The sequence below is a fragment of the Pantherophis guttatus genome, chromosome 2 (genome assembly GCF_059756535.1).
Source record: "Pantherophis guttatus breed Tessera chromosome 2, ASM5975653v1, whole genome shotgun sequence".
NCBI lineage: Eukaryota > Metazoa > Chordata > Lepidosauria > Squamata > Colubridae > Pantherophis > Pantherophis guttatus.
In genome coordinates, this window is record NC_142064.1 from 212,477,317 (window position 1) to 212,500,539 (window position 23,223).

The 23,223-nt window shown below is 38.8% G+C and overlaps 1 long non-coding RNA gene across 1 annotated transcript in view; it reads right to left on the bottom strand.

The window, feature by feature from the left end:
- LOC132710838 (uncharacterized) overlaps nucleotides 1-23,223 on the bottom strand; it is a 55,618-nt gene that overhangs the window by 19,353 nt on the left and 13,042 nt on the right. The gene's annotated exons all lie outside the window — the stretch shown is intronic.

A 23,223-nucleotide genomic window follows, 5' to 3' on the forward strand; every position in this document is an offset into this window, starting at 1 on the left:
TAAATTATTTTCATACAGTGCCCAGCTACCATATAAAAATATAAGCAAAGAGCATGAGACACAGAAGTATTGTGTGCAGAACATAAATTTCTTTGATAGACATTGATAGAATAAAGCTTCCTAGTCCACTAGAGGCTCAGAATTATGACTTTCTATTTGCAATGGACAAGAGGCCAACCCTGCCATGAAGAATCATAGAATGTTGTCTTCAGAGTCCATAGAATGAGAGAATGAAATGAAGGCCACGTTGAATATTGAGCAATGCAGCAGGATTATTTTTAAAATTTAGGGCTTTTCCTCATGGCCACAATAATGGACATTTCTCCCATCCTTGAGTTGATAGTAAAGTATGCTGCAAAATTAGTGCTGCTTGAACATATACACTCTCTTCTCCCTCACTGATGAGTCTGGAGACTGGGTCTCTTTCAGGGTCGGTATAGGGCAACAATGGCTAACTCCCACTGGCTGCATCTCCTTTTCCTCAAGCATTGCATGCTACAGAAAAAAAATAAAATAAGCACCAATCATCTTTATGTGTCATGGGACTGGCTTGGGTGATTAGATGGATGGGCAGTGCCGGAGAGGGAGGCTTTGGTCACTTTCAAGTTGCCTGAACAAAACATGGAAGTTGATGGGTCAGGGAAGGCCATAGACCTGTTTGTTTAAAAATAGATCTACCAGGCTTTGGATGTAGTGCTAAACCCTCATCCATAAAAATTGTTTAGGGTAGACAGAGGCAGACTGAAATGTGAGGAAGCTTTTCAGAACACAATCAATTGGTTCATCCTGCAGTCCTCCACTCTTATGGTCTTACAGCTGGTCATGAGCCAAAGGGGAAGGAGAGATCAGTAAGTGTGTAAGGGAATGTCAGCACTGGCAGTGAGTTGCTGCATTCAATTCAACTCATACTCCTCAACAGGGACCCAAAGGAGAAACAGGCAGGACTTGTTAATTTTACCAGAACTCCCATAGTCCCAAATCAGCATATGTTGCAAGGAAATGATGGCTGGGAACAAGTGGAGAGAAGCATACAAAATAATACTACAACTACTCCAGTGTAATAAAACCAGGATGCACTGCGGTGTCTGCAGCATTCCAATGCTTCAGTCAGACTGATGAAAGCATCGTTGGACCAGCACACTGCAAGCTCCAGCCCTTTTGGCTGTTGGCTGTTGCCACCCATGTAGAAAGGGGACAATGCTTGAGCTATGGTGCCACAACACCGCTTAAATGAATCCAATTCCATCCCTTGCCTCTGCTACTCACCTCAGAAATGGTTAGCCTCATAGAAGCCCATGTCATCAAAAGTAACGGAAAACCTTTAAAACATAATTTTGGGCAGAACTGGCAACAAACAGATCCTGGATTGCTTTTATTTTATTTGTTTAAATTGACCAGAAAATCAGTACTTAAAAAAAAAAAAGGTTGTTAAACACATCCTTAAAATCAGATTTAGTACTATTTCAGAAAAGCAATAGACCTATAAATGTAAGGGGTTCAGATCAGACATTGTGCACATGGATGAATCCAGAAAGCCAAAATGGCTATGAGGGGAAGTGAAAAATGGCCAGATGGGAGGCAAGCGCCTACAGTAACCTAAGTAAGCCAATCAGAGCTTAGTGGATCCCAGCCTTTGACTATAGGACCACCAACATCCTCACTAGGTCACTTCAGGTTGTGTGTATGGCATGTGTGCCGGAAGAAGGGACAATTGCTTCAAAACTACAAGAGTGAATGACAACTCTAAATTGCTTCTGCTTTAGGTAGCAGAGGATCTGCCTTCTCAAAATGTTTAGCAAGGTGCCTCCATCTTATGGATAGCAGAATGCGAGGATGAGCTTTTAGCAGCACCCAGGGTTTCTTTTTTTCCCCTGCTGTTCAATCATGGCATCCATCATAGGAGCATGCTAACCGGAACGCTAATTACTATCAAAATGTTAACACAATTCTGGATTCCCATTTGGCTACTTTCCTTTGAAAGAAAGACAGTGAGTAGCATTTTGCACTGTAGTGAAATCATTACTAATGTGACCAAAAAGCAGTTTCTGCTGAAATTAAGAGGACTCAGAAGAAGCTGTAATGTGTTTGGAGGTACTTTTGATTAATTACGCAGAAACCTCATCTCCATCTCTTCTCTGTCAGCAGAGAGTACAATGCATCTTGAGGTGAAGCAGAAAGAGCCTCTCAGGGTTATCTTCTCCCACTCTGAAATTCTAAAAGCAGAAAGAAAGTGATCTGCAATTTCTTGTGTTTTGGGGCACTTCTGTTCTGGCAATTAAATTGTATCTCTGGAAAAGTCTTTCTGTTTGAAGCTTTGAAAATTGATGATGATGATGATAATTGTCTCAAATAATTTCATAGCAATCCACACATCTTGAATTTGGAAAGGGCATGAACTCATTGGCACAAAAAATAATGATCTTGGAAAACTTCAGTGGCTATTAGTATTATGGATTATTAGTATGGAATTGCATCTGAAAGACCTTCACTGTAATTGACAAAGCCATTTTATTGCTGCACAAAGAGAAAAGGCCATCTTTTGACAGGGATCGAGCACCTATCTGTACTCCAGGTTAGTTTGATTTGTTTATGTTTGGTGCTGAACCTTGCTACACTGGCCTTTTATGCACTCCTGGTTGTAAATATGTCAATCAACAAAGTTCATACAACACTTTTTCAAAGAGCTTAATGCTGGTTTTAGAGATGTATCATTTTTTACGTAGGTTCCACATTTTCCTTTCATTAAGAAGTGTTCTGTTGTGGGTGTTGTTCTTTCTTCAAAAAGAAAAATGCACACACATTATTTACCATGAGTAAAGATCAAACAAGTCATAGATTATAAACCACCTCTCTCAAGTCACTGTAATTTCTTTTTCAGGAGTCAACAAGAATCAACAGGAATTAGTAAACAGAGCTTGGGTTTGTTTCTTCTTGTCTCAACCTGGGACCTGATATAGGGAAATAAACAGAAGTGGGTTTCAGCAGGTTCTGACCAGTTCTGGAGAACTGGTAGTGGAAATTTTGAGTAGTTCGGAGAACCGATAGTAAAAATTTTGACTGGCCCCGCCCCCATCTATTCTCTGCCTCCCAAGTCCCTGCTAATCAGGAGGGAATGGAGATTTTGCAGTATCCTTCCCCTGCCATGCCCACCAAGCCATGCCCACCAAGCCATGCCACGCCCACCAAGCCACACCCGCAGAACCGATAGTAAAAAGTTTTGAAACCCACCACTGGAAATAAAATATATGTGATTAGCAGACTGTCAAATGGAAATAATTTATACAATTGAGTCTACATTTTTTACTGTGTAAAAAAGAAATATAGCAGACTATATGGTCAATTTGTTATTTATATACAGTCTGCATTTTCCAGCAAACAAAATTATTTCCACAGTGACCAGAAGGTGAAGCAACCTTCTTTCTATCAATTGGTGGATTCTAAGCAATAACATTTAGAATTAAGCAGAACACTGAAACCATTGTTAAGTTTTGAAAATTCTAGATTTGAGTTTGAGAAAATTTTATGACAATTTTAGGACCAATGTGAGTTCCAAAACAGTATGTGCCATTGAAAGTATCAAATATAAGTAGTCTGAATATTCAATCTTTGAATCTACTATGAATTATTTGGGGGGGGAAATGAAAATTAATATGTCGACGGTCCAAGATGTGATAATATATTGGATAATGAGGACAGTCTGTCACCTCTGAAAACTCTGTACAAACTCAATTTTCCAAGTTAGCTTTTCCTTGTAATTGTTTGTGTAATGACTAACAGAAGTCTCATTGTCTAAGTTGGTATCCTGACGACAGAAATGTTATGAGAGGGAGGCAAGGAATTGCCATCTAGTCCACAAAATGAAAACAACTGCATAATTGTTTCGAGAGAATTTTAATTCCAGGATATCATTCTCATGCAAAAAAATGTATACAAAGAAACTTTAGAGAAAAAGTAGGGTGTGTGCACTAAATAAGTTGTGGTACAGGCACATGATTTATAATATAGATCTATTTGCTTGAGATGATTTGAAGGCAGTCTGATTCATCTCCAAGCCTCAGTTTGAAAAAAAAATGAAAGGTTTTGTGGTTCCATTGACTATCAGTGGAAGTCAACAAAGGGCTACAACTTCTTAGACAAAATTGACTAACATTTGCAAGCAAAGTACGGAATGGGACAACTCTCTGTGGCCAACTTGCCACAGCCAATTTACCATGGGACAATTCCACACGGGGTAATTCAATGAGATAAATGTTATCCATTATTATTTCTGCGACATCATTTCCATTTTTGTGGAAATGGATATCTATATACTTTTCTTAAAAATAGTTCTCAGCCCTCAGATTTCCTGGGGAATGCAAACATTTTTAACAATATCTTTCCAAGGCTATTTATCTAGACCAGTATCCTAGTTGATTTTGCAACTAAGGTAAATGTTTAAAAGACAGATGCAGAGTAAGGATGAGGAAAAGGAAAGAAGCATTTGACTATGTTAATAAAACAGTTGGCAATAAATGGAACTGCTGTCAGTCACCAAAATATGTAATGCCCCCAAGGAATACAATTAAAATGTTACACTCCAGGATCTAAACCCACATAAAACCCATGTTTCCAGATGGTGACTGGAAAATACAGCATGCAGAGGCTTAAATCTGGGTTGCATCTGACTCATTTTAAAAAAAGCAGATTCGAAACTTTAGCAGCATTCATTAGAACTCCTTACTTGGTTGGAGTAGAGTTGCTTCTCTCTATTGCTAGGAGTAGGCGTTTCTAATGCTTTCGGCATTAGCTATATTTTGATCAAAACTGTCTACTGTGAAAGGGTATTCATATGGAACTGCTAAAAATGTGCCTACTTTCATTTAATTAATCATACTCAGAAAGTTACCGTGTCCTCTTCTGGATTATGACAATGCTCCCCGGTCTGGTGCTCACTAGTTTATTGGATTACAACTCCCAGAATTCCCAGCCACACTACATACTTTATTATCTTTTGCTTCTATGAAACTTAGATATATTTTGTGTTTTTTGCTTAAACCAAAGTCTGGAACACGAACATTTAGATAAAATTTAAGCAGCTTGGATAAAAATGAGTATGTGTAGGACACAGGTCTATGTACGGTGATCTGACATGTCCCAGCTGATTGTCTACCCAAAAGGAGAATTGGGCGAATGGGTGACAAGATGCTGAAAGTCCATTTCAGAAGACAAACTCTGTTCCCCTGCACACATACTGTAGTAATATTTTTATTTTATTTTATTTATTTTATTTTATTTATTTATTTCGAATTTATATACCGCACCTTCTCCCGAGGGACTATTATTTACTCTCTGCAGTACAAGGATGTCTTTGTCCCACACAGGTCCTGTTCTGTTTATAGTCACCTTCTCAAAAATCCTGATTCTTTTTCTATTTCTTCAGAACTGAGGCTTGTATGTGAAATGGGCTTTTCTCAGAACCATTAATCTGGTGGTGTGTGCTATGATCCATGCAAGCTTGTTTGATAAGGAACGTGTTAGTCTTTAATTTGCCACAAAACTTTTATGTGTATCTATAAATGGTATCTATCTCTGGAAACGTAGGCAAATGGAAGAGCGGTCCCTATAGCAATTCTGCAATGTACTGTATACAAGAGTTCTGTGTTTAGCATGTAATCTGGCATTTTGAAAATCTCAAACTAAAACAAAAAATCCAACTGTTATAGTTATCCGAGAAAAGATTATAAAATGAATTTGAATCATGGAGTCATGGTGACTTTACTTTATAAAAGGTTTACTGTATAGCTGGATCTCCTATCCACAATAAATTCTACAAGAAATGCATTGCAAATTTGCTTCCAAATAAGTAGCAATATAATTCTAGTCATGTTTCTGTAGAATTCTGATTAGGCTGAGAGTTCTACAAATGAAAATGATCAGAAGCCTTCTTCAGACCTTGCTGTTTAGTGGAACTAGGCTAGGAACTGAGAATTTGAGTTATGGGCCTATAAACAAACCTGTTTAGTCCATATATGTTTAAACTGAATTTTTCTTAGGCTTTGGCAAAATTCCAGGCACCAACATAAAGCCCATTTTTGCAAAGCTAACATTCTAAGGAGATTTCTATCTACACAGTTCTCTTTAGGTGTGGGAGAAGCAGGGAACTGGGTCCCCTCAAACCCCCCCTCCAAATAAACTACAAGTCGTTCACGTTTAGCTACCACAGTTGCACTCTGCAACTTAGTCATTAAGCAAAGTGGTCATTAAGTGAAACAGCACAATGTTACAATCTTATTTCAGCTTTTCTTTGCTTTACAGACCAGCAAAGGTCATATACGTAGTCCTCAATTTATAACCATTTGTCTAATTATAATTCAATTATGATGATCTTGGAAAAAGTAACTTAAGTCTGCCCCCAGAATCACATGATTACACATGATTAGAACATTTGGCAATTGGTTCACATTTAGGTTTAAGTATATTTATTTTGTTTTATCATGAAAGGTAAAATACAAAACAGAAAAAAACCCCAAACAAAATAAAACAAAAACATACATCCAGTACTAACAGTGTACAAAAAAGAGGAAAAAATGATCCAAATACTAAATAAATTTAACATTTAACATATAGAATCCACCCTCACCAGATGCTGAAAAAAGGAAACAAAATCAGTAAATTCTCCTCCCCATATACTATACATATACATATGTAAAAGTGAAGCAGAAAGATCAGTCAACAGGTTAAGATAAACATTACACTAATCTTCAAATCCCCCTATTAACCATCTGCTATTGTATTTGGCACGTAGAAAGTCCCCAAATGGTTTCCAGTCTCTTATAAAGCTGTCTAGTCCATATATCAAAGAAGTTCATTTTGCCAACTCTGCTAATTCAGTCAGTTTTAAAATCCATTCTTCAACAGTCAGCATCTACTTGCAGTGTCCTGCGGTCACATGGATTCACGTGAATTTACATGGATTCATATTCACATGATTCGCAACCTTTTTTATTTTTTGCTGATATCCAGCAAAACAAAAAAACACCCATTGGGAAAGCTGAATTCACTTAATGACTATGTGATTTACTTAACAACCACAATGATCCATTTAACAACTGCCCTAAACATTATTGTTAAATTGGGTCTGATTCAATTTATGACTGCAATGACTTACGGTGGGAATTCCAGTCCCAATTGTAGTTATGTCAAGAATGGTGGGTTCCTCCCGGTTCCGCCCGATTTCACCGAGCCGGTAGCAGTGATGATATGACATCACCGAACCGGTTCTGCCCCCCTGCTCCCCCGCATTATTCTTACCTTTTATTTGGCCCCACCCCCAATCCTGAGTCCCAGCTGATCAGCTAGAAGGAAAAAAAACTGTTTAAACTCTTGCCACGGGGCTTCAAAGGGCCGTCCTACAGCTGATCAGTGTTAAAAGGCAGTGTGGTGGTAGACCGGTGCCTCCAAAAATAAATGGGTAGACCAGTGCCTCCAAAAACAAATGAGTAGACCGGTACAGCTCTACAAGCAGTTAAAAGCCTGGTAGACCAGTACCTTTGCTAAATCCTAAAGAATTGTCACATGACCATCAAGCCATGCCCACAAAATAAGCCACGCCCACAGAACCGGTAGTAAAAAAAATTAGAACCCACCCCTGAGGATTACCTATAAATTCAAAGACTGTTGTAAAATTACTTTTTCATTGCCACCATAATAGTGAATAGTTGCTAAACAAAGCAGTTGCTAAACAAGGACTATCTGTATCTCTCTCTTTTTTTTATTGAAAAGTTTTATAAGAAATACAAACATTTTCTCCCCCCACCCTTCCCCCCTCCCTCCATCCCTCCTCCCTTACCCTCCCACCCTCACTTTGAAGAATGTTTGTTTTTGTGCAAAAGCTGTTCTCAAACAGCTTTTATATTTTCTTCAAGCATGTATTGAAGACTTGTCCTTCTTTACCATTTCCTTCATTAGGCATTTGTAGTTTATAGCTTAGGGTACATTTCTAGATCTTGTTGCCATCTAGATGTTTTAATATATAATTCCCATCAATCCTGACAGATTGAGAGGAGAAAATATGATAGCAGTCTTTGGATATCTAACAAGGTGCCATATAAGCCCAGAATGGAACAACTTGGGGGGCTAACTTGCCACAGCCAACTCACCATAGCCAACACTCCATGGCCCCTCCATGTGGGACAACTCGCTGTGGCCAACTCACCATGGGACAACTCACTGCAGGACAATTTGGCATATAAGCCATCCCTTATAAGGGGTGTTATAGTAGTAAGTTATAGTACTAAGAGGTTCAAATTTTGATAGCAGAAGGAATCTATTGAAGGTGTCAACCAGTAGAATAGGTAGAATCAAGCAACATATTTCTTTTCAGTGATGATCTTCAAACAAAAGTTGGCTAACCATTGGTCCAAAATGCTTTTGGACTGCACAGTTCATTCCAATTCTGCAATACTATGAGCAATAATTGGAAATTATAACCCAAAATATAATAAGGGAATTGATCACGGAAAGGCTTATTTATAGAATTACATTTCCTCTTTAGCAATTGGAATTTGGGGGAGTTGTACAGCCCACAGGAAGAAAATATTAAACTGCAGAAGGATTCATTAAAAGTTTGCATCATTGCTGCATATCCACATGAATGCTTTAAATAGTTGCCAAGAAATAAGAGTGTTGTTTTCCCATCTGCCTAATCTTTGATGAAACAAAAAATGTTTGAACATTTTAAATACATAATGTCAAACTAAATTAAATTAAAATTAAATTAAATTTTGAAAGAAAAATCCACATACACAGCCTGAATTAACATGGGCATGGCCAGCTTGACATCACTCATGTCAGGGGCTCCTGTGGTGGTCCGAGTGCTCTGCCAGCGAAAATGGGCTCCCGAGCCCTCCTGACCTCTGTTTTCACTGGGAGAGCCATTGCGGGCTGGTCCTTCGCTGTTTCCAGGGCAGCCCCACGAACCAGATATAAGCCCGCTGGATTCGGCCCGTGAGTTTGACACCCCTGATCTAAAGACATGTTAATTCTGTGGATTGCAGTCCAAATCCAACAATATGACAAATCCAGACTGTAAGAATTCAGTTACTACAGTTCAGGGGTGGGTTCTACTTACCTTTACTACTGGTTTGCAATGGGGCTGCGCGTGCATGCTTGTTTCACTCACTTGCGCGTGCACACTCACGCGCAAGTGAGTGAAACAAGCATGCACGCGCAGCCCCATTGCAAACCAGTAGTAAAGGTAAGTAGAACCCACCCCTGAACTGTAGTAACTGAATTCTTACAGTCTGGATACAGTCTGCACATGCGCAGAAGCTTCCTGATGATGTTGGGATCGGTCGGTGGAACCTCTTGCCGGTTTAACTACCAGTTCTATAGAACCAGTCCAAACTGGGGGGCAACCCACCACTGCTACAGTTGCTTCTCCAGCAGCAAAGTGATTGCATCCAGCTTTAAACACTCTCTGAAGTATCCAGTGTGTATACATGCTCATGTACATTCATGGACACACAGACATATACATTTACAGAAGAAACTGTTGTATTAATTGCAAAAAAGAATTAATTTGACTTTCCTGAAGGCATCTTCCATTGGCTCACAAAACCAGAACACTGAAGTTCACGTTAATAGTTAATGTCAGTTAAATTAAAGTTCTTTTAATTTCTTGCAAAAATGTGTTACTTTCTTAGAAGCCTCTGTATAAATTATCTAAAAATAGGACCTTTTTTCGTCATTTGTCTGATTTTTGGAGAAATAGATAAAATGAACTTTATGCCAATTATACAGTATTTCTTTTAAAAAGTGACACGAAACAGAAATTTCATTTGGACAGTGTGGTTTTAGACATGAAAAGGAGTGGAATTATTTCTTGCACATTCCCACTGCATCTAACACTGAGGTTTCCAGCCAAAGAATAGCTGCCCCATATTACCACAGTAATCAAGATGAAAAATCATTAGACATAATTTTAAATGAATATTTATTAAATATAATGTTCTCTGCTCCTTAAAGAAGGCATAGATATTTCTTCTGAGAAATTTTATCCTTCTATAACCCTGTAAGGCAGGGGTGAAATCCAGAAGGTTCTGACAGGTTCTGAAGAACCGGTAGCAGAAATTTTGAGTAGTTCGGAGAACCAGCAAATACCACCTCTGGCTGGGCCCAGAGTGAGGTGGCAATGGAGATTTTGCAATATCCTTCCCCCAGGAGTGGGGAGGGAATGGGGATTTTGCAGTATCCTTCCCCTGCCATGTCCACCAAGCCATGCCCACTAAACCACGCCCACAGAACCAGTAGTAAAAAAAATTGGATTTCACCACTGCTGTAAGGGAGATTCACCAGAAAACTAGTGACAATCTCAACTTGGAAAAGACATGCTTGACTGAAAAATGGCAGGCTACGGGATATTAAGCACTTAGGAAATCTAGCAGCAGGGGTGAAATGCAGCAGGTTCTGACAGGTTCTGGAGAACTGGCAGCGGAAATTTTGAGTAGTTCAGAGAACCGGCAAATACCACCTGTAGCTGGCCCCAGAGTGGAGTGGGAATGGAGATTTTGCAATATTCTTCTCCCAGGAGTGGGGAGGGAATGGGGATTTTGCAGTATCCTTCCCCTGCAATGCCCACCAAGCCACGCCCACCAAGCCACACCATGCCCACCAAGCCACACCCACAGAACCGGTACTAAAAAAAATTGGATTTCACCACTGACTAGCAGGATATTGTTTCATAGGCTTCCTGTCAACTTGCAAAGCTTTCAAGTTGCCATGAGCAGGAGGGAGGGAGAACTGAAGTGAATTCCATACATTTTTCTGATCGCAATCAGAAGGAGGGTGTTAGGTTTCACAGCCAGCCAAAGTGGTTAATTGGAGAATGTGATTTATGACATGGCCAGGGGGGAGGGGAGAGACAGGGTCATAGGGGAACGTAAATCTACGTGGGGTCAGTCCTGACTGCATCCAAGTATTGCCAGAATGGTGCTCCTAATAAATCACTATATTTCCTTTGAAGTTTGGATCATGGCTCATGAATTAATTAGGGCATCTTTCGGAAACTTGACACTTCCACCTGTTACTTTACTCCTTTCAAGCCACTTCTATTAACTGTCCATATCCTTAATGCTGTTATCTAAAGGGACGCGGTGACTCACATGGCTAGGACACTATCTGACAATTGTCAAGCTCATGTCTGAGATCTGGTTGCTGCCTCATGATGGGGTGAGCTCCCCATCACTCTCTCCAGCTCCTTCATACTCAATCCAGCAGTATGAAGGCAGGCAACCATAAGTAGATAGATGTGTACCACCTCAGTGGGCAACTTAACAGGGACATGAAAGGAGCCCCCAACTGGGTATCCCCAGACAATGGTGATATCACCAATTGATTCTTTCACCACAGAAGCACTTTGGTGCTTCTGACATGGAAGTATAGTATGTTGTTATCTTAAATTATATTCCAAATTATAATGAGGCTTTACTTTGGGATGCTCAATAAGAGATATAAATTCTTTATCACAAAGAAATCTATCATCCTTTATTAAATTGCAGTTCATTTAACATTAAAATAATGGAAAGCAAATGCTGGATTTTAAACTGGGATAGAATAAAGAAAGGAAACTATTTCTCCTCTCTCTCTCCCTCAAAACATCATTCTAACCAATATTTCCAATATCTTCTTATATTTTTAAGAGTTCCTATGGCCAGAAAACATCAGTGGTTTGCATATTTACTTCATCTATGTGGGGAGGTTTTTTTTTTATATAAATGACAATAGTTTATTCTTCTAACCAGGATTCTTTTCAAAGGTTATGGCTTATGGCGACCTTCTTTTGTATAAATAAAAATAAAAAAAACCTAAAACCAATGTTTAGTTGTAACATGGCTGTCCCTGATCAAGATAGGATGATTTCTTTGCAAATGCCCCCTTCATTTTATTCTTGTGATTTTGCCAAGTTTCCCCCTGTAGGCGATCTTGCATTGAGCATGTTATTTTAAACAGGAAAGAATTCCTCTTTCTATACTCAAAATAGATGACAACCACCATAGAATGATAAGTAGCATTTTTTTTAACCAAAAAAAAAAAAAATGCTGACAAAAGCAAAGCTTTCCCCGCTTTTTATTCAAGAAAACAACATCTAGTTATATGAATGACAGGCGGTGCCTCATTTGCAGGTTGGGTGAATAACAGATGGGGCAGACAATGGCAAATGGCTTCAGAGCAGCTCCACAATCCTTAAGGGGGATTTAACTTCTTGTGACTCATCTGTATGTGGCAGATACAGACACCGTTCTATTAAATGTTAAGGAATTAGAGAGTCTAGTTATTATATTTTTGAAGAGCGTGAATGCCGGCAACAAAGACAGCAAGATCAACCCCAGCAAATGTAGCTTTCTGAATTGTGGTCAGAGGCTGGCTAGAAAACTCCCTGATCTGTGAGCTGTAAAAAACAATATACATCGCCTTTGATCATTTCCTCTTGTGGCTTGCCGAAATGTGCTGAATGTTAAGCAGGTGAGGAACTCTTTTGATCTCAGCGAGCAGGAAGCAAACATGCTCAAACGTTTACCAGAGATTGTTTCAGCTGCATTTTATTAGGCCTGCAGTGCAACTGATGAATGTTCTATAGTACTAAGCTTATATATAAGACTAAGGGTGTGTGCTGAAATACCTTTAATGTTGTTTCTTTCACGTAGGTAGGACATTTCCACCTTAGCATCAAATATAATGCAGGATAACATATACATAGCACAACTTCTATGCTTCTCTCTTGGTTAAGCATCAACTGGTCCTTATCATTAGATAGATACTACAGTGTTGGAAGAAATGTCCATCTGGGTTCAATTCCAAGTGGAGAAAAAGACATTGGAAACATGGAAAGTGCTTGGAAAGATGGTTTAATGGTGGACAGGAATCACATGGCTTGAGCTCCTGAACAGAATCACATGGCTTGAGTTCCTGAGTAGAAAACAAAGAAGCCCCAGAAGCTGGGAGTGTCTTGGTTTTATGCCCTCTGTTGGGCCCCACCTCTGAGTTTCTTGTTCTTATATGAGAAATGTATCCTGATTGGTTGTCAAACTCCCAGGTGGTCTAGGGCAGGGGTGGGCAATTGTGGCTCCTCCACAACCCGCGGACCCCAACTCCCAGAACTCCCGAGACAGCCAAACTGTCTCAGGAACTCTGGGAGCTGAAGTCCATAGGTTGCAAAAGAGCCACAATTGCCCACCCCTAGTCTAGGGGTCTTAGCTAACTTTGTAGGTTGTCTGTCAAGCTTGCTTGAGTCTCGCCATGTGGTGAGTTTATGTTGCTAGATGAGTCCTATTGTGTTGCAGATGATGGCCCATTGAGTGAGTTTGGCTGAGGCCTTAATGGCCCATTAACAAAGGTGTGTGTGTGGTGGTGGGGAGGCAGGAAGCTGCTTTGTCTTTAAAACATGTTTCTCCATTTCTCATCCAGGGAAATATAATATTCTGCCTTTTTTAATATTTCCTAAAATATTTCATCCTTCTAGGAGGGGGGTGAGTGCTAACTTCCTACAATACAACAGAAAGAGTTTACCTGTCTCAGTTCTAGCAAAAGGACTCTAATCTGCTCAAAGCCTTTCCCATAACTTCTTGAAAAATGACAAAGATAAGTGAAATCCTACAAAGGAGAAGAATGAGTTCTTCAAGGGGCCTGCCAGATGGGATTGTTAATGTCTGTCTTCTTGTAGAAATCCACAGAATCAGTGGTGGGCTGCTGCTGGTTTGGACCAGTTCAAGTGAACCAGTAGGTCCATCGATCAGCTGGCCCTGCTCATCCGCCCCCACCCTATCCTGTTCTACATTTCCTTCTTTCTGGCTCAGCTGATTTGGGTGGCACAGCTGATTTCCGTGCTTCCACTGTTCTACTTACCGGGGCTGCCTTAGAAGCTAAGCAGCTGAGCTTCAAATTGCTGTATTTTGAATGCTGTGCGCAAGAGCATTAGGCAAGCATGGAAAACCCACATGCATGTGCGAAGCACGCTCTCGCAGAACTGGTTATTAAACCAGTTGCAGTCCACCACTGCATAGAATCCATTATCATAATTATGTATACTCTCCAGCTTCCATTAAGTTCTCAAAGCTGTTAAGTCATCATATGGGAGGTTCACACGGATATTCAGCCCCACAGAGGAGATAAATTTCTCTATTTTCACACGGTGCATCTCCTGCATGGTGTTTTTATTTTACACTGACTACCAGGAGTTAGACTGTGCCTGATTTCAACCTGTGTTGGGACCAATCACATCTATACAGATCTCTCTATGAGGTTCAAACCAAGATTGCTGTCTGGTATTCTGATCTCTCAGACTTACATAGTTCCATAGACTTCCTGGAAGGCCTGGAGGAACATTGTCCATGGGGTCGTGATGGGTCGGACACAACTTCGCAACTTACAACAACAACAATAGACTTCCCAGAACTGAAGTAGCCCATTATAGTGCTAAGGACAAGTAGAGGTAAAGCTGAATATTCAAAAGAGGTAGCTGAAAGCAGGATAGCTATTTTAGATGAACATTTATTTTGGCTTTTAGAGCAAGGAAACCATTTTGACTTTGCAAAATATCCATCCAGTCTCAAAATCAACATAATTTCAGACCTTCCTGTTTTTCCTTTCCTTCTTTTTGGAGCCATGCTTCTTTAAATGTATGAATGGACTGCAAAGTGATCTTCAGCCTTGAAGTGTGTGTTTCCAAAATTGGCACTTGCACCTGAGCTTCCAGGAAAGGAATTTAGCTTTGGGGTGACTGTTTACTTTTGTTGAGCCCCTAGCTGAAATTGTGTCACTAAATACATTCTTGGGAGGGAAAGGGAGATAAGATAGTTCACTTTCCACTTGTTCATTCTACCTGTTCATTCTCTTAGCCTCTACCTTACTTCTCCAGTTCTCTGGAGTTACAGTTGGCCAAAGGAAAAAGAAAGGTGTTACAATATATAACTCTAACTCTGACATGACATTAGACTCTCCCAGTCTTTAACCCAGAGGTGAAATTTAAAAAAATTCCCTACCAGTTCTGTGGGCGTGGCTTGGTGGGCGTAGCAGGGGAAGGATACTGCAAAATCCCCATTCTCTCCCCACTCCTGGGGGAAGGATATTGCAAACTCTCCATTGCCACCCCACTCTGGGTCCAGCCAGAGGTGGTATTTGCCAGTTCTCTGAACTACTCAAAATTTCCGCTACTGGTTCTCCAGAACCTGTCAGAACCTGCTGAATTTCACCCCTGCTTTAACCTCTATCCACAGTCTAGGCCTTGTATGAAAGGCAGTCAATAAGCTATGTATGGATGTTAAAGGATATTTTATTTGGGTGGGTGCAAGTGGGCAAGAGTTTGTTTGAAAAAAGAGAAGGAGACCAGGGAAACAGATAATAGCCTCAGCCTGAACCCGATTCCAATATCACCAACATCCAAGGACATTTACTGTCTTTCATATTGTTTTATGATTTTTTTTAAAAAAAAATGTGGCTCAGGATGTGAATACAGTTTTAAATGTATTTTATTAATTGTAATAAAATATATATATTCTATTGTAACCAGTGGTGGGTTCCTCCCAGTTCCGCCAAGCCGGTAGCAGTGATGATATGACATCACCGAACTGGTTCTCTTTGTTCATGAACTGTCTGCCACCGCGTTATTCTTATCTTTTATTTGGCCTCGTCCCCAATCTATTCGCTGCCTCCCGAGCTGCAGCTGATCGGGTAGAAGGAAAAAAAACTGTTTAAACTTTTGCTGCAGGGCTTCAAAGGGCCACCCTACAGCTAATCAATGTTAAAAGGCAGTGTGGTGGTAGACCGATGCCTCCAAAAACAAATGAGTAGACCGGTGCCTCCAAAAACAAATGGGTAGACAGCTCTGCAAGCAGTTAAAAGCCTGGTAGACCAGTACCTCTGCTAAATCCTAAAGAATTGTCACATGACCATCAAATCATGCCCACAAAACAAGCCACGCCCACAGAACCGGTAGTAAAAAATTTAAGAACCCACCCCTGATTGTAACATGTGTGTATTGTAACAAGTCAGATGCAAGGCTGCTTCTAACCCACTTACAATATTCTATCAGTCGCTCACCCATTGACTTCCTGCAGGAATTCCATGAAGACTCTTTAGGAGTAGCTTAATGTAAACACACTAGCTAAGCTAAAGAGCACCACCAAAGCGCCAGCATGACCAGCAACCAACACCCTCCCCAAACTTGTGGGAGTTGTAATTGAAAACATCAAGAGGACCCCAAATCACTTTCTCTGAAAGAGCAAATACAAAGAAATGCTCAAAGTTGCTTGGGGGCAGGAAGAGGTGAGGAAGTTTACTTCCAGGAATTGCCTCCCCCACTTTGTGGTACTGAATGTCAACTAAACTGGTGTTTTCATTTGCTATTTTACCAACTTCTACTCAAAAAAAGAGCAAATGCCCTTCTGTACTCGTAAGCCTGCCCACCTGGTTGAAATGGGTTCAAGTTCATATTGACATTTTGGAATCCTGTAACTTAGGGCAGGGAAAATTATATAATTACTAGTTTGTGGAAGGCAGAAGTAAATTTGGATCACAAATGAAGGATCATTAAGAGATGTGCTGTCAGTGGTGATCTTCATTTTGGTCTATGTGGTAGACCTACACGATGGTTACATCTTCTAATTTTGGCTTTGAGACACCAGAGTTGGGTTTCCCTTGGCTAAATAAATGAATCACTGCCACTTGGTTTCCTGTAGCTTCATGGGGAAGGGGAAAAAAGGAAAAAACAATCTTTTTCTGTATTCTGATTTTTTCCTCCTAGCTATTTCTCATCCTTAGTAGGTACTGAGCACAAAACCATAGCGATTTAGTACAGGTTTTTGGTTTTTTCTTATTGTTTTTGGTGCAAAAATTTCAGATAGCTTTGCATGTTTATTTATGGTAGCCAAAAATCAGAAGGACTCTCCTAGCAGTTTTCAGACTAATAAATATTATTAATACCCATAAGCTTTTGTGTGCTGCAGCTCACTTCATCAGATGCAATGGAGTGCCTAAATTGATGTAGGATTTAAACTAGGATGAGACTAAGAGGGAAGGAGGAACAAATATATAGGTGAAGAATACATGTAAATAGATTAATCATTACAAGTATCCTATCCATTTAACAATTTTGATGTGTTAAAAACATATTGTGTTTGTTGAGACAATGGATTATTTAAATTCTGCATTAGTTTAGCCATTCCACTGCATCTGATTAAGTGAAGTATTGCTTGTGCCTTTAAAAAATGTCTTAATATAAAAAGGTACTGTCAGACTCCTTGGTATCAATGCAGTTGGATAATTACTATGAAGTTTGCATGAAAACCGATTTAACTGTGATCCAAATATATGCAATATGATTTTTTTACCTGATTTTTTTTTTTTTTTGCTTTATTAAAAAGCAAATGAAATATGAAGCATTTGGTAACATTTGTTTGAAAATAGCTAGACAATATTTATTATGGAGAACCTGAACGGAATATGAAGTGTATACTTTATTGAAAAAGTTTTCAAATACAAATTTTTCCCCCTTTTTTTCCCCTCTCCCTCCCCCTCCCTAACCCCCCCTCCCCACCCATCCCCCCTGTGACTTCTTCATAACAAAAAAAAACCTAATTCGTAACAGATTACTTACTCCCTCCTCTAGATATTGACCTTTACTTACTAAAAATATTATTAATATTATAACATCCCCCTTTATCCATACATATCAAAAAAGAGAAAAGAAAGGGGGAAAAAAAGACATTATACTATGACATTGTAGAATAACTTCTCCACTTTAAAACTATACGATAAGTCCTACTTTAACATTTAATCTTCTATATATATTACTATAACATTTCAAAGCGGCCTTCCCCATAAAATCTAGTTTAACATTTATTCCACTCTATCCATTTCCTCCACTCCCCCAAGTATAACATTTAAAAATCCCTTTTCTTAGACTAGTCAATCTACTAACTAGCTTATTCACCCACTATCATGCAAAATTGCCATACACAACATTTCTTAACATCTTTGATTCACTGCCCACACTACTTAAAAATATATGTCTATATTTTCCATTATATCTAAATAAAAAAAAAGAAAAGACAATGACTTTAAATTTATAATCCATATAGTATCTTCTTTGAGGTCTTTCCACTGGATTGGTAGAACCAACATCCATAATCGGGTAACATAGCTCACTGGTGCAACAGTTTATTCAGGATCTTCAATCATATCTGCCCCCATCAGTAGTAAATATCTTCTTATATGTATAAAAGTAAAAACAACCACCCGAGTGACATTATAATTATATTCCATATAGTAATAATTGTGGGTTTCATCAGGATTATTAATTCCCATCATCGTAGTGGGTAACAACCCGATCTTCTGCATGCCCCAGCATAATTCTCTTGCCTTGTGATTCAAGATAATATAATATGTTTATCAACACAAAAAGAAATTCCAAAATGGATAATTCAAATCCATCAGTTTAAGGCTCGTTTCACGTCCCCAGATTACGGCCATGCAGAGATCTGCCACAAACCTCAGGATGATATTAACCAATACGTCGCCTCTTCTGTATTTACACATAATCGATCATATTTTAAAATCACTGGCTTCACTGTTGCCTGATTTAGAAATTTCTATTTCTATGCCACCTATTTCTTTTTTTCTTTTCTTTTTGTGGGTTTGGTTTCCATCCTGGTTCCCTTTCTACAAAATATGTATCATCTGGTCGGTTTTTATTCTGCTTTGTAGATTGGTCTTGTTGGTTTTGCTTTTGTATCTCATATTTCTTTTTTATCCCTTGTATAGATTAGATGCCTCTTCTCTCAAATTTGTAGATAGTCCAGCTGGGGTATCCAATAAATCCAAAGGCAATTCATCTGGTACAGTCTCTGTAATTCGAAATTTTACCTTTATTTCCGGCTCCTTCTGCTTATCCTGTATTATACCTGGAGATGTTAAATTCATTTTCAACCTATTTTGATAAAATTCTTCTGCTCTTTCAACAGTATTTAGCTGATATCTTTCTCCTTGGTATCTAAATATAATACCAACTGGGGCATCCCACCTGTAGGAGATATTTCTCTTTTTTAACTCATTCACCAGAAAACCAAATTTCTTCCTTTCCATCAATATCTTAGGTGGGAGTTCCTTATAAATCCAAATCTTTCTTCCATACAATTGCAAATTAGAATTAAAGGAATTTTGAACGATATTATTCCTAATTTCCTTATCTGTAAAATAAATCACCACATCTCTAGGCAATTGCCTTTGCTTAGCAATCCAGGAGTTGATTCGATAAGCTCTGTCGATCCTACAAAACACTTCATCAGGTTGAACCTTTAGAATCCCAGCTAGAAATTCAGAAGATATTTTCCTTAAATCCTCTCTATTATTTTCCTGCAAACCTCTTAATCTTATCGCATATTCTGTGAAATTATATTGTACCATTAAAATCTCTTTTTCAATCTTCTGTTGCAGATTTTCTACATTACCATACTTTTGATCAGCATCCATTTTAGATTTTTCTTCTAAGCTATTATCCTGAGTGTTTGTCAAATCATTTTCAATTTTTTGAATTCTATTGTCCAATTTATCTTGAATTTCTTCCATTTTAGACTCTAGTACATTAGTATTTGTGTCCAACTGCATCATAAATCCTGTAAAACCATTAACCACTTTTGAGAGTTTTTTCTCCAAAAAATCAAACTTAGATTTCACCAATTCTTTAATTTCCTGCTTAAATTTTTCAAATTGCTGATTCACAATCTCCTCCCTTCTTTCAATCTCCTCTATAAAAAATTCTATTATATTAAAATCAGGTTTCTGAGACTGAAGAATTAAGACTTGTTCCTTTAAGTTGTTGGTGGGGGGATCCCCCCCCCTTCTTGTTTATCTGACTTTATGAGTCTCAGTGCCATGTTTCCGCCCAGGCAGGCTTTGTTAAAAAAAAGCAAGAAAAAAGGACTTCTTTCCAATCAACAACAATATCAGGTCTCCAAGGGGGAAAAAAAAAAGAGAAAGACACAGGAGCGAAGTTTTGTCTACAAATGTAGCCAGTGGTATTTATTCCGCTACATTGTAGTAATAGAAAACGGAAGCCTCTCCTCCAGCCAACGCCATTTTAAAAAGCTTTTTTTTTCCTCCTTCCTCTCCTCCTCTCTCTTAAGTAATTTCTTTTTTAAAAAATCAGTAAAATACTTGCGGTTCAATATTACAGGTCCAGCTCACATTTTCTTTGAGTAGTCTGTTAAATTTGCAGGCTTGCTTTTGACGCCTGGCTCTGCATCAGCAGAGGTCTCCCAAAGCCCTGAGCGGCGGCTGGGGATACGGGGCATCTCATCCGCTCCGTCCCAAAAGTAAAAAAAAAACTTTTGGGACTCCGCAGAGAGTTCTACCCACCCCTGCCGGCTCTATCTCCGTTTCCTCATGGAAACGGAGTTTTTTCGAGCCGCCGTTCCGTTGTGAAGGCGGCTCTGACAGGCAGTGGAAGCTGACGATCCCAAAGGAACGTCTGGCAGCAACAAACAGCAAACCGGAAGTCCATGAAGTGTATACTTTAGATCCATTTTATAGTATTACATGGTGAATTTGGCGATTTGTTATTGGAAAAGTTTTAATATAAAGATTATTGTCAACAGAGCAGTGCCACTACTTTCAATTAAAACATCTTTCCTATCTTGATATCAGCCAATAAGCAAAGCTGTATTAAAATTATATTGGCAATATGAATGAATAGTTCACCATGAATCTTTACCAGATGTCCGGCCTAAAAACACTTCTTAAGTTATGACGGCAAAGCTAGTCCCTGTGAAGAAGTGTCCTTGTTATTAATAATTCTCTTCACATTGAAAAGAATTTTCTCTTCACTGTGTAAGTTCACTGTGTAAAACTGGAGCAAATCAAACATATGCACTTATTAAATATCAGAAAGTCGCTTGTTCTAAATCTTCTATTGCAAAAAGATATTGCATTTTGATGCCTTGGGACCGCACATAATATGGGAGAATTGATGTCCCAATAAATGGAGCACTGAAGTTGTGTCATGTTTATGACACACAATATGGGACTTTCAAAGGTTTGGGTTGAGATTTTTGTTAAACTACATTAATCGTACTTAGGACCACAAGTTTCATACATTTCCTGTCACAAAAAAGAAGTCAGGAAGGCATACCACTACGTTTTTAGCAGTTGCACCACTGAAATTCTGCAGCACAATCAGAAGGAGCTTTAACAGCCATTTCATATTACAGTATCACCTGTGATCTTCAATCATAGATTGGCCTTCTCTATTGTATTAGATGAAGGCTTCTTATAAGTACAGCAGATTATAGGTGTACTTGAACAATTTCAACATTTTATTTCATTTCATTCAAAGTCTTTTTGAGATTTCCTTGAACAGATGACAGCTGAAAGATCACAAACCACCCAATACCAATAATTTCCATTTTCAGGTGGAACAATATTGCATAACCTAAAATGATTAAAATATGGTCAGGATTTCTTTATGCCCAATGACCTGTTGAATATAAAGACCGATGATATGAATTAAGAGTTGTTCTGTATTTAGCCAAGGCAATTTAACTCCTAACCATTTAACCAAGAAGAATTACAATTATTTGTAATGAAATTATGCAGTTTCAGAAAAATAAATTCTCTTCATCCAGTGCCTCCTCCTTCTTAGAATGAAATATTTTGGATATGTCTGTGAACACAACACAAGCTAGTCTTGAAATGATAATGTTGCCTTCTCAGTGCAATCAAGAACTCTTCTTATATTGCTTTCATGAATCAGGCTTGGAGTGGTACCATTGAAAATAAGGAATATAAGAACTTCAGATATGAAGTATATGTATGCAACAGAGGTGGGTTTCAGCAGATTCTGACCAGTTCTGGAGAACCGGTAGTGGAAATTTTGAGTAGTTCAGAAAATCGGTAGTAAAAATTCTGACTGGCCCCGCCCACATCTATTCTTTGCCTCCCAAGTCCCAGCTGATCAGGAGGAAATGGGGATTTTGCAGTATCCTTCCCCTGCCAAGCCCGCCAAGCCAAGCCACACCCACCAAACCATGCCATACCCACAGAACCGGTAGTAAAAAAATTTGAAACCCACCATTGGTATGCAAGCTTAAGTCATTCCTCATTTGCCATGCTTTAGTGAAGTGTATCCTCTTTACAAGGCAATTAATATGGGGAAGGTGGAGTATGTGCCAATGGAAAACTTTTTTCTAATATTTAAAGCCATGCAAAATATGCACTTTCACAAAGATTTGTTTGAAGGTTCTCTGTCCATCCTTGGTGATTCCACTAACTATCAAAATACAGAAAGAGAATCAGTATGGTTTCTGCAAAATGGAGTCTTACTCAGTGATGATAATATTGCACCTTCAATTCTTGACAACTTCATCAAACAGTTTTATATATTCCAGGTAAAGTATATAGACTTCTCTTACTATGTAATATGATGGAATCAGGTGCTCTCCACAGCTACTCGCCTCCTTTAGAACAGCTTACCTCTTGAGATAAGAATGGTCTTCACTCTTACACTTTCTGGAGAATGGTGAAAACCTAGCTTTATGAGAAAGGCCTTCAGTCATTGAGTAGCTGGAGAAAGAGCCATGTCATTGTCAATGTTCATAGTTGTTATTGCTTTTTAAATTATATTATGCTTTGTATTGTTTGACTTTGTATACTACCTAGAGCTTCCAGAGTACATTGGTTTATAAATGCTACAAATAAGTAAACAAATATTTCATAATATGAGACCCAAAATAGGACTTCTTATTGCTTCATGAAATAAATGCAAAGGATCATACCATAGTCTCTCAATAGAATAGAATAGAATAATTTTATTTCTATACCGCCCTTCTCCCGAAGGACTCAGGGCGGTGTACAGCCTATTAAAACACAAGACAACATCAGTTAAAATAGTTTAAAATTATTAAATGAATTCGGCTCAAATTTAAAACCCCAGAAATTTAAAACCCAATTTAAAATTGTTATGTTGATAGACCAGCCTGGCGGAACAACAGAGTCTTGAGTGCACAACGAAACACCCGGAGGTCGGAGATCTTACGTATTTCCGGGGGCAGTTCGTTCCACAGGGCTGAAGATAGTATCTTCTGGACTTCATAATTCATCTTGCCTAATGTTTTCTTTGCAAAGTTTATCTTGCAATTCCTCACTTGCTTTTATTTTATTTTATTATTTTTCTGATTTATAGGACTGCCCATTCCA